Consider the following 8480-nt stretch of genomic DNA (forward strand, 5'->3'; position numbering starts at 1 on the left):
CCGCTAAAGGTCTCTAAAACTTCCGTTAGAGGCTTTACCGGCAGCCGGCTAATTGCCACAAAAAGAATTATCACTAGACGTTATAGCGGCAGTTTTCTTGGCGGCCAGTATAAAGTTTAAACTACTGCTACAGCTGCCGCTATAAGTTTGGCGCACTTTATTTTAGCGGCTGCCGCTAAATCAATTTTTTTGCACATAATCCAATAATTTCTTTTTAAATTATTAATGCTTTGCTTCAAATAACCTATTTTGTCTACATCCGTCTAAATTAGAATGAAATACAAAAATCAATATAAATGCAATTTAAAAGATCCATTTTCCATTCAAATATTTTTCTACCAAAAAATTAATACATTTGAATCACAAATTAATATACATCTTAGTTTCAAATTGATACATTAATCTCTAATACAAATTTCATCATCCATTCTCAAAACTCAAAACACTTGCGGTTGGTTGCCTCCTCTCAAAGTTAACTAAGTGGTTGCCTTGCTTTATGTTCCCTGATTGAATCCTTTATCAAATGGTTGCAAAGATGAACCAGGTGTAAAAAACTAATTTTGAATAAGTTCACATCTTAACTGCAACTTTGATCTAGCAGCCTCCTGCAGCTTTGCTATAGAAAGAGGATCATTAAGATGAATTTCTCCACCTTTTCTCCAGTGGTAATCTCCAGGATTAGGCAGCGCAACAGCCTCTACACTTCCAGGAGACATAGCTCGAGTAGGAAATGCCATCTCATGTAATTGGAGAGCATCCAGAGCAAGCATTTCAAATGTTGCACCTTTAACTCTACTTGGAGTCCTTTTGAAACACTTCTGGATAACCTCAGATGAAAGGCCCAAGGCTTCAAACACTTCTCAGCCATTCCCCATATGGCCTTGCTAGGGCATACTGCTTCTTTAGAGCTGCATCATCTACAACGATATGTTTTTCAAAATCTACTAAAAGTATCATTCCAGGGTTTAGTCTTCCAAGATAACTCTCCCACTGTGTGTAACATAATAGCGACCAGGACGCAGTCCATTGCGATCCAATGTGGCTCCCAGATAGTGGCCATCAGTAACTGCAAATTTTCAACATAGGTTATAGCACAAGTTGAGAAGGAAATTTGTGTAGTATCAAATCTCATAACATCTCTTACATGAAATAAGGGCGGGTCCATCGCATTGTTCCATAAGAGCTGAGAAGTATTCATACAAGGCCTTTCTATCTGTATCCATATTCTGGTCGTTTTGCCATGCTTCAGGTATCATCATCATGACAGATTCAGGGGGACTTCTCCCAGCACGAACAAGAAGCTCAACGACACCATCAAAAGCTCCTGCAAGAACCACAGAGAAAATTAAGCTTACCTATCTATGTACAAGCTGAACTGCCCTTCTTCCTCCATATATTCTTGGGAAATACACACATGTAGCATATGAGCATTCACTAGTAACCTGCCTGTCAGTTAGTAATTTGACCTCACATTTACAGCATTCCTTTTGTGTATTAGATGCAGACAAAGGTAATGAAATTGAAAATTTGAAATCATTAAGGCTATGTTTGGTGAAGGAAAAGGTAGGGAAAGGAAGGGAAAGACAGGGAAACTTATATAAGGTTTGTAAAGGTTTCCTTACCTTTCCCTATCCTTTCCTTCAAACCAAACATAGCCTAAAGGATTCAGGCCCAAAAAATTCACAAGTAAAAGAAAGAAACTAGTATATTTTTATTTGTCTAGGAAGCTTAGTGATTTTTATCAGCAAATCCATGACTTGGCTATGTAAAACCACTTTGATCATTACTGAAAATTACTAATAAATTTTCTACAAGGAAAGCTTCCACATTACAATCTACAAGGTAATTGTGGAAATGCATTATAGAAAGCAAGAAATGAAAAGGGATTGATCATTTCCAAATCTATAGAATGCTTTTCCATTCAAGATCGCTTGTCCTGTGCTAGGCTAATACACATTGTTCGCCCTTCCAGCTCCTACAAGCCCATGATAAAAGTAAATACTACAAAGAAATAATAAGAGAACCAAAACAAAGATTCTGTCCAGATATGCGTGTGCTTGTGTGTCAGAGAGAGAGAGAAAGAATACCACTCCATTAAAATATTCAAATGCAGCTTCCATCTCTGGCTTTGATGAGTAGCATACAAAGCCATAACCACAAGATCTACCTGCCTCTCCATCATAAAGAACCCTTGCTCCAACCACATTTCCATATTCTTGGAACACTTTTGTCAAACTTTCAGATGTGACTGACCATGATAAGTTCCCAACAAAAAGCTTGTATTCACTTTCAGGAAACAAAGGTTCTCTAGGCCTTGGTTTGTCCGAGAAGTTCACCCTCAGTGTCTTCCCACAGTATTCCTAAAATCAAATATTTTATTCTGGTTGCATTTTCAGTCCAGGAACTTAGAATTTGGAAAGAAATGAGCACTAAATAAATAAACAACATCCCAGAAACAAGTGAAATCTACATACTTGATAAATAAGTATTTCATATACTTATAGCATCAGCATTCCCTTCAGCCTTATGAGAACAAAAGCTTACTGTGTTTTGGGTGGACGTCTACCTTGACTCTAGTAGAACAAAAGCTCTACTAATGAGGCAAATTATGGCCAAAGGGCCCTATTGCAAGCTTTATGTGATGTTTTCCCACCCCAATGAGTTTGAAGGAAAAGTCAAGTGGTATTTTTTCAATCCAGAGGATTTCCTGTTTCAAGCAACCTGTTGAATCACCAGCACTAGGTAGATCTAACTATCTTTGTTCGGTCTCTGGGAGGTTGAATGCTTGTTGCAAGTGTATATCAAGGTGTTCCTGATGGTTGCTCATGCAAAATTCCAAGTTAGTGACGCTACATCATTTATAGAATTACTTCCTTTCTATAAGGGATCAGAACCTGGTATAATTGAGGGAGAGTTGGATGATTCAGCCAGTGGGGAGATTGCATTGAACTCTCTCCCAAGCACAACCAGTTGAATGCTGCCAGCCAATAACCCACCCACCTTAGTCCAGCAAACAAATTCCTCAAAATCCTAGTCCAAAACCTAACCAAACCAGGTCTGCTGTGTTTGGTCATAATTGTGGAAAACTTGGATGTGTACGAGCACATTGTCGGGCTAGACAGCTTGTCATGTTTGATGATGGAAGTCAGGGGACGATTATGTTTATTGAGGAAGATGAACAAGAAGAAGCAATGCCTTGTGATGAAGAACAAGAAGAGGAAGATGCTATAGGCCCAGGGGATTGTGGTACATGTTTGGTCCTTTTTCACTCATAAGAAGGAAGAAAATTGGCTTAGGCATAATATATTCACCACCACTTTCTCACTTGGAGGCAGGACAGCAAAAGTTATTATCAATTTATGAAGTTGGGAGAATGTTATCTCACAAGAAGCAGTAAATAAATTGAATCTAAAATGACACTTTTAGATGAAGCTCCTGAACCTCTTCTCCATACTGGTATCTACGAGATGAACTAATGTTAAAATCACTGTTTTGGTCCTCGACAACTTCTTCAGGCAGAACTGTAAGCATCTCTAAAGCAGTAATATTCCCATTGTCCTGATGGAGACTGCAAAAAAGTTGCTCAATAGACTTCTTATGTTCTACCGCACAAAGGACAAGAGCCGATAGTGCAAGACAGATTTGTGTTAAGAGCTGCTATGCATAGAAAAAAATGGTTAAAAAAAGAAATAAAACACACAAAATCAGATACTACTTGGGCATTATCAACTCATTGAACAATCACAAGAAGTACAACCAAAACCTAGTATTCATTCCAGTTCATTAATTACATATTATCAAAATTAGAGTGTGTTGCAAGTTACACAACACCTGTGGAGGTCCTATACTAAATATTTTTGCTTCCAGAAGAAGAGCATTCAACAAGGCATCTTTTGCTCCCAACTGCAAATAATATCCTTCATTTTGGATATTTTGATTGGTAACAAATGGATGTTTTGATTGGTAACTGAAAAGCTTCAAATGATTCAATGAGAGAAGTAAAAGAAACACTTTAGAAGGAAGAAGATTGCATATTCACATCAAGATCACTCAGAGCCAGTGTTTTAAAATCTGGCCTGAAGGTTGAACCATTTATCCTCTGGATCAATGGGTCAGCAGTTCATCCATCTAGGTCAACCCCTGATGTCATCATTATAAAAGTAAAAAATTCAAAATAATTAAAAATAATATAAAACTAGTGACCATTGAACAAGTCAACTCGGTGAACTGTTCACTGTCCAGGTCCGTGGGTCATTGACTCAACCAACAGCTTCTGTAATATGGTGGTCTAGAGGTTGATTCAAACCAGGATTGTGGCTGGGTCATTCCAACAGTCAAGGTTAATGACATATTGAAAACACTCTCAGAACAAGAAGTAAAACCATAAGACACGATAACAGAAAAAATATGGCAGTTACTCAATGTCAATGTAACTCACACTACCAGCTCCAGCTTGAGCCAGGCTATCAGCTAATGAATTAGCCAATTTGGGACGAGCCAAATGATATGTCCACTGTAGCTGCTAAAGACCTAACCACTAGAAATGTGATGTCGCAGTAACCATGGGCCATCCCCATCATCCCTTAATCACAACTTCCGAATTTCCAAGTTCCAACACCACACTTATAACACAGTAAAATTATATAATATTCTACAACTAAAAATTTGTTTTTGTCATTTATTCTACTACTAAAAATTAAAAGATAGAAAAGAAAGGATTTGGCAAATGACCACTAATAAGGAGCTCGACAGAATCAAACTTTACAAGGTCCTTTGGACTACATGAATGGTTCCAAGGATGAGAAGGCCATATACAAGAACTTCATTCAGCAAAATTTAATAAAAACTCAACCAGCAAAAAAAGGAGAGATCAACAGTGTTATAAACCCACCTCAAAACTAGTGGGTCTAGCATGCTAACACATGGACAACATGCAAACACATATCACTTGAAATAGCACTTCTTGTTACACACACTGATGATGCACCAAAATGATTTCAATGAAAAGATTTTTGGCTTTTGAAACTCTTGGACAATGGCATAAGAAAAGGGAAAATTTCTTGTAGCAACAGAATAAATTTTATTCAAGCATAAAAGAGAACAAGATCCCTGCCATCCAAAGGGTGGAAAGCAAGAAACAATGACAATGAGCAAAAGGCTGGGCAAATCTAAAAGTAAACATCACATAGAAGACTTTACAAATTAACCACGAGTTTACTTTGATTTTCTAGAAGATGGCATGCAGCAATATGCCTAAGGAGACTTAATGACCTGGATACCCAAGCAATGTATTAGGATAACTTAAAAATTAAAACCCACTAGTATTCCTTTAGGTTATGTTTGGATTAAGGTGTAAATCAAAATGGACAATGAATTTTTTTATCAAAAAATTTGGACAAGGAATTGAGCAAACCAAGTCCATAGGTTTCCAAATTACATCACTTTTGCATGTTCTGAACTCCAATATATGGAACTAATTCCAATTTCCATAATGGAGCAAATTAGAAGCCTCAAAAAATAAGCATAAATTTTGAGACTTTATGGATTTTGAAATTTATAATGGAAGGTGCCATTTAACCCCACAGAATTCGGTTTGCAACAAATTTAGTTTAGCTTCCACTCCAGAACTCCACGGTGATCCCAGCACAAAGAAAAATGTAAAATTATTTCATCTTGAATCCAGCAAGAGCTAGATTCATTGTTGAAATCCCTCACACTTCTGTCTCCAAGTTACTTTGGCATGGTGACAATCCATTCTCCATGGAATTTTTCTTTGTTTGCTCAGGCCCCATGCCACAAAAATTTTAAAAGCCACATCAAGCTTGTTGGCACACCCCAATCTACCTCAAATATGATAAAAATTGCAGCATCTAGCTGCTCCAGAAAGCAGGAAAAAAAAAGGGTGTTGATTCACTAACTTTCCTTCAAAGACACATCAGAAAAGGGTAGAAACAATTCACTGTTTGTAGAGTTGTCTATAAGGCAATATTGAGAATAGAATATCTAATAGTTATTCAGTACAGAACTTTGGAAGGCAATGAAATGGAATGTGCACCATAGCAAGGGAAAAGACAGAAAGAACAAAAATTCACTATTCGACTTGGGGCTACACAACAAGGCAAGAAGCACGAATACCAACCACAGGGGAAGAAGGGGTGGATATTAATCAGAATTTTTCTCATGAGATCCAATATAAATGTTATCAAACTATGCTCAGAGAGACATTAAATCGTGAACAGTTACCATGCATGAGAAATGGAAGACAAACATTTTAATGATACAGGAGACAAAGATGTAGCACATTAACTCCCCCACCATCCAGTGTTTGGAGTCAAAAACCTTTTGATTGGTCCTGTAGACCCACTCTCAGGCATGCCAGTGGGGCTGGTTGTTTGGGACAGTAGCAAAGTAACTAAGGTCATCCACAGGACTGGAGAGTATTCTGTTTTGATTGAAGTGGAACTTGAATATGGTTTCCTCTGTCTATGGCACTAATGATGAGAATAATCATGCCCTCTTGTGGGAGGAGATGGACAGTGTAAGGAGAAGGTGGACAGTTGACACTTCCATGGTGCATTGGAAGCAATTTCACCCACAAGAATAAGGGAGGTACATGAATAACTCAGGCATGAAAATTTTGCAGCTTTTTGTCAATAAGATAAAATGGTGAAGACCCAATTATGGAAAAGCTCAACCACTTCTTGATCTCCTCTAGTTCTGTAGGATCACTTCACGGGTCCCAGCTACTCAACAAGAAGTGCTCCCCATACCACACCCCTCTAAAGCTGGTAGGTGGCACTCTACTCATATTTCAAAAATCCAATCCTTTTTCATTTCAAAAACTACTCATTCAAGTAGGAGGGTTTTGACAATAAAATCCAAGCAAACTGGAGTTCCACGGAGGTGTTTGGTTGGGCACACATGTAATGACCAAGAAACCGCAATGGACAAGTAATGACCAGCCTTCAAAGCTAGAGAATTAACTCAAAACAAATTCAAATATTGACAAAAAAGAAGAATATGTGAGGAATTAAAGTTTATTTCAATTAGGCCTGCTTTGTTACTTTGTTTTGGGGCTTCTTTTTCTAGCTTGAGAAAATAGTACTAATATTTTAATGATGCTGGACCATCTTTCGAGTCAACTTTGATTTTTTTTTTTTTTTTTTGCTGAGAAATCCAACTTTGATTTTTTCAACTTCTCCTTGTTCTTTTTTTTTCATTCTTGAATCCTTGTAAAATTGTGACTTAAGAATCTGTCCTACTTGATCTGCTGCTGTGTTTGTCATCCATGCTATTTTTAATTTAGTAGCCTTATTATATTTCATCTGTATGGTTTAGATCTTCTTTTCTTACTAATGCTTGTTTTTCTTTTGGCAGTTTTCCCTGCCCCTGGTATCAAAAAGTGCCTCTTTCACTGGCACTCAGCCCTAGAATAATCTTAGAGGTTGCCAGGTTCAAGCCTGACATTATACATGCTTCTTCACCTAGAATTATGGTAATTTTCTCTCATGTAATAATTTATCTATTCAATTATTGAAGTGCCAAGAAAAAGCAAATGCTCAGTCCCCTTTCATGCATGCCTGACATAATATCCAACTCTATTCTAGGTATTTGGTGCTCTCATTATAGAAAAGCTACTATGTGTGTCTATTGTGATGTCATACCACACTCATGTTCCAGTGTAAGTGATCCTTCTGATGCTATTCTAGTTGGAAGATGCAAAGCCACCAAATGCAAACCGAGAAACAAGGAAATGTATTCTATAGTGGAGACTGAAAGAGAGCGAGCAGAGAATGAGGAAAGGAGAGAGAGAGAGAGGTTACCTATTGATGCCGGTGTCCTTGGATGTCGTCTGGTGGTGAGAGGTCGACGTTGACCCTGAGAAAGAGAGATCGCGTGAGAGAGACTAAAAGAGAGCGAGTAGAGAATGAGAAAAGGGGAGAGAGAGATAAATTCATGTCAGTGTTCTCGTCCGGTGGTGAGAGGTCGACGTCAACTGTGAGAGAGAGATCGCGCGCGAGAGAGAAAGACTGAAAGAAAGCAGGAGGAGAATGAGAAAAAAGGGAAAAGAGGAGGAGAAAGAGAAAGTGAGCCGTTTTTCGCGCCACAGCTTTTCGTGGTAGTTGATGTATTCTAGAGTGGCAGTTTTAAACAACTGCCGCTAGAGAATATTATTTCTAGTGGCAGCCAGCCTTTAGCCACCTTCTAAACTGCCGCTAATTTTCATTTTTCCTGTAATGTTATATTCCATGCTTCTCAACCCACTATTCCAAGCTTCCACCAATCACCATTCGTTGTTGTCATCCTCTCTCCATCTCCATTTTTCTAAGATCTCTACGACTCTTTTCGTTATACTCTTTGATTTTTAGTAATTAATTATTATTTTTATTATGCTTAATTAATTATTAAATTATCCTTTATTATGTTCAATTGGTTTTTATTATATTTACTTAAGTTATTTTTATTATCTTTAATAATTA

At 37.7% G+C, this 8480-nt stretch overlaps 1 long non-coding RNA gene across 1 annotated transcript; it reads right to left on the reverse strand.

Moving 5' to 3' along the window:
- Nucleotides 1-296: 296 nt before the first annotated feature.
- Nucleotides 297-8121, reverse strand: LOC148876393 (uncharacterized). The gene is made up of 3 exons (XR_016105286.1): nucleotides 7824-8121; nucleotides 1145-1324; nucleotides 297-1066 (listed from the first exon to the last, which is right to left on the reverse strand). It is a non-coding gene; the product is annotated as an uncharacterized LOC148876393 (long non-coding RNA).
- Nucleotides 8122-8480: the final 359 nt, after the last annotated feature.

The sequence above is a fragment of the Nelumbo lutea genome, chromosome 1, assembly GCF_056320005.1.
Source record: "Nelumbo lutea isolate HS-2025 chromosome 1, American lotus-T2T, whole genome shotgun sequence".
Classification (NCBI taxonomy): domain Eukaryota; kingdom Viridiplantae; phylum Streptophyta; class Magnoliopsida; order Proteales; family Nelumbonaceae; genus Nelumbo; species Nelumbo lutea.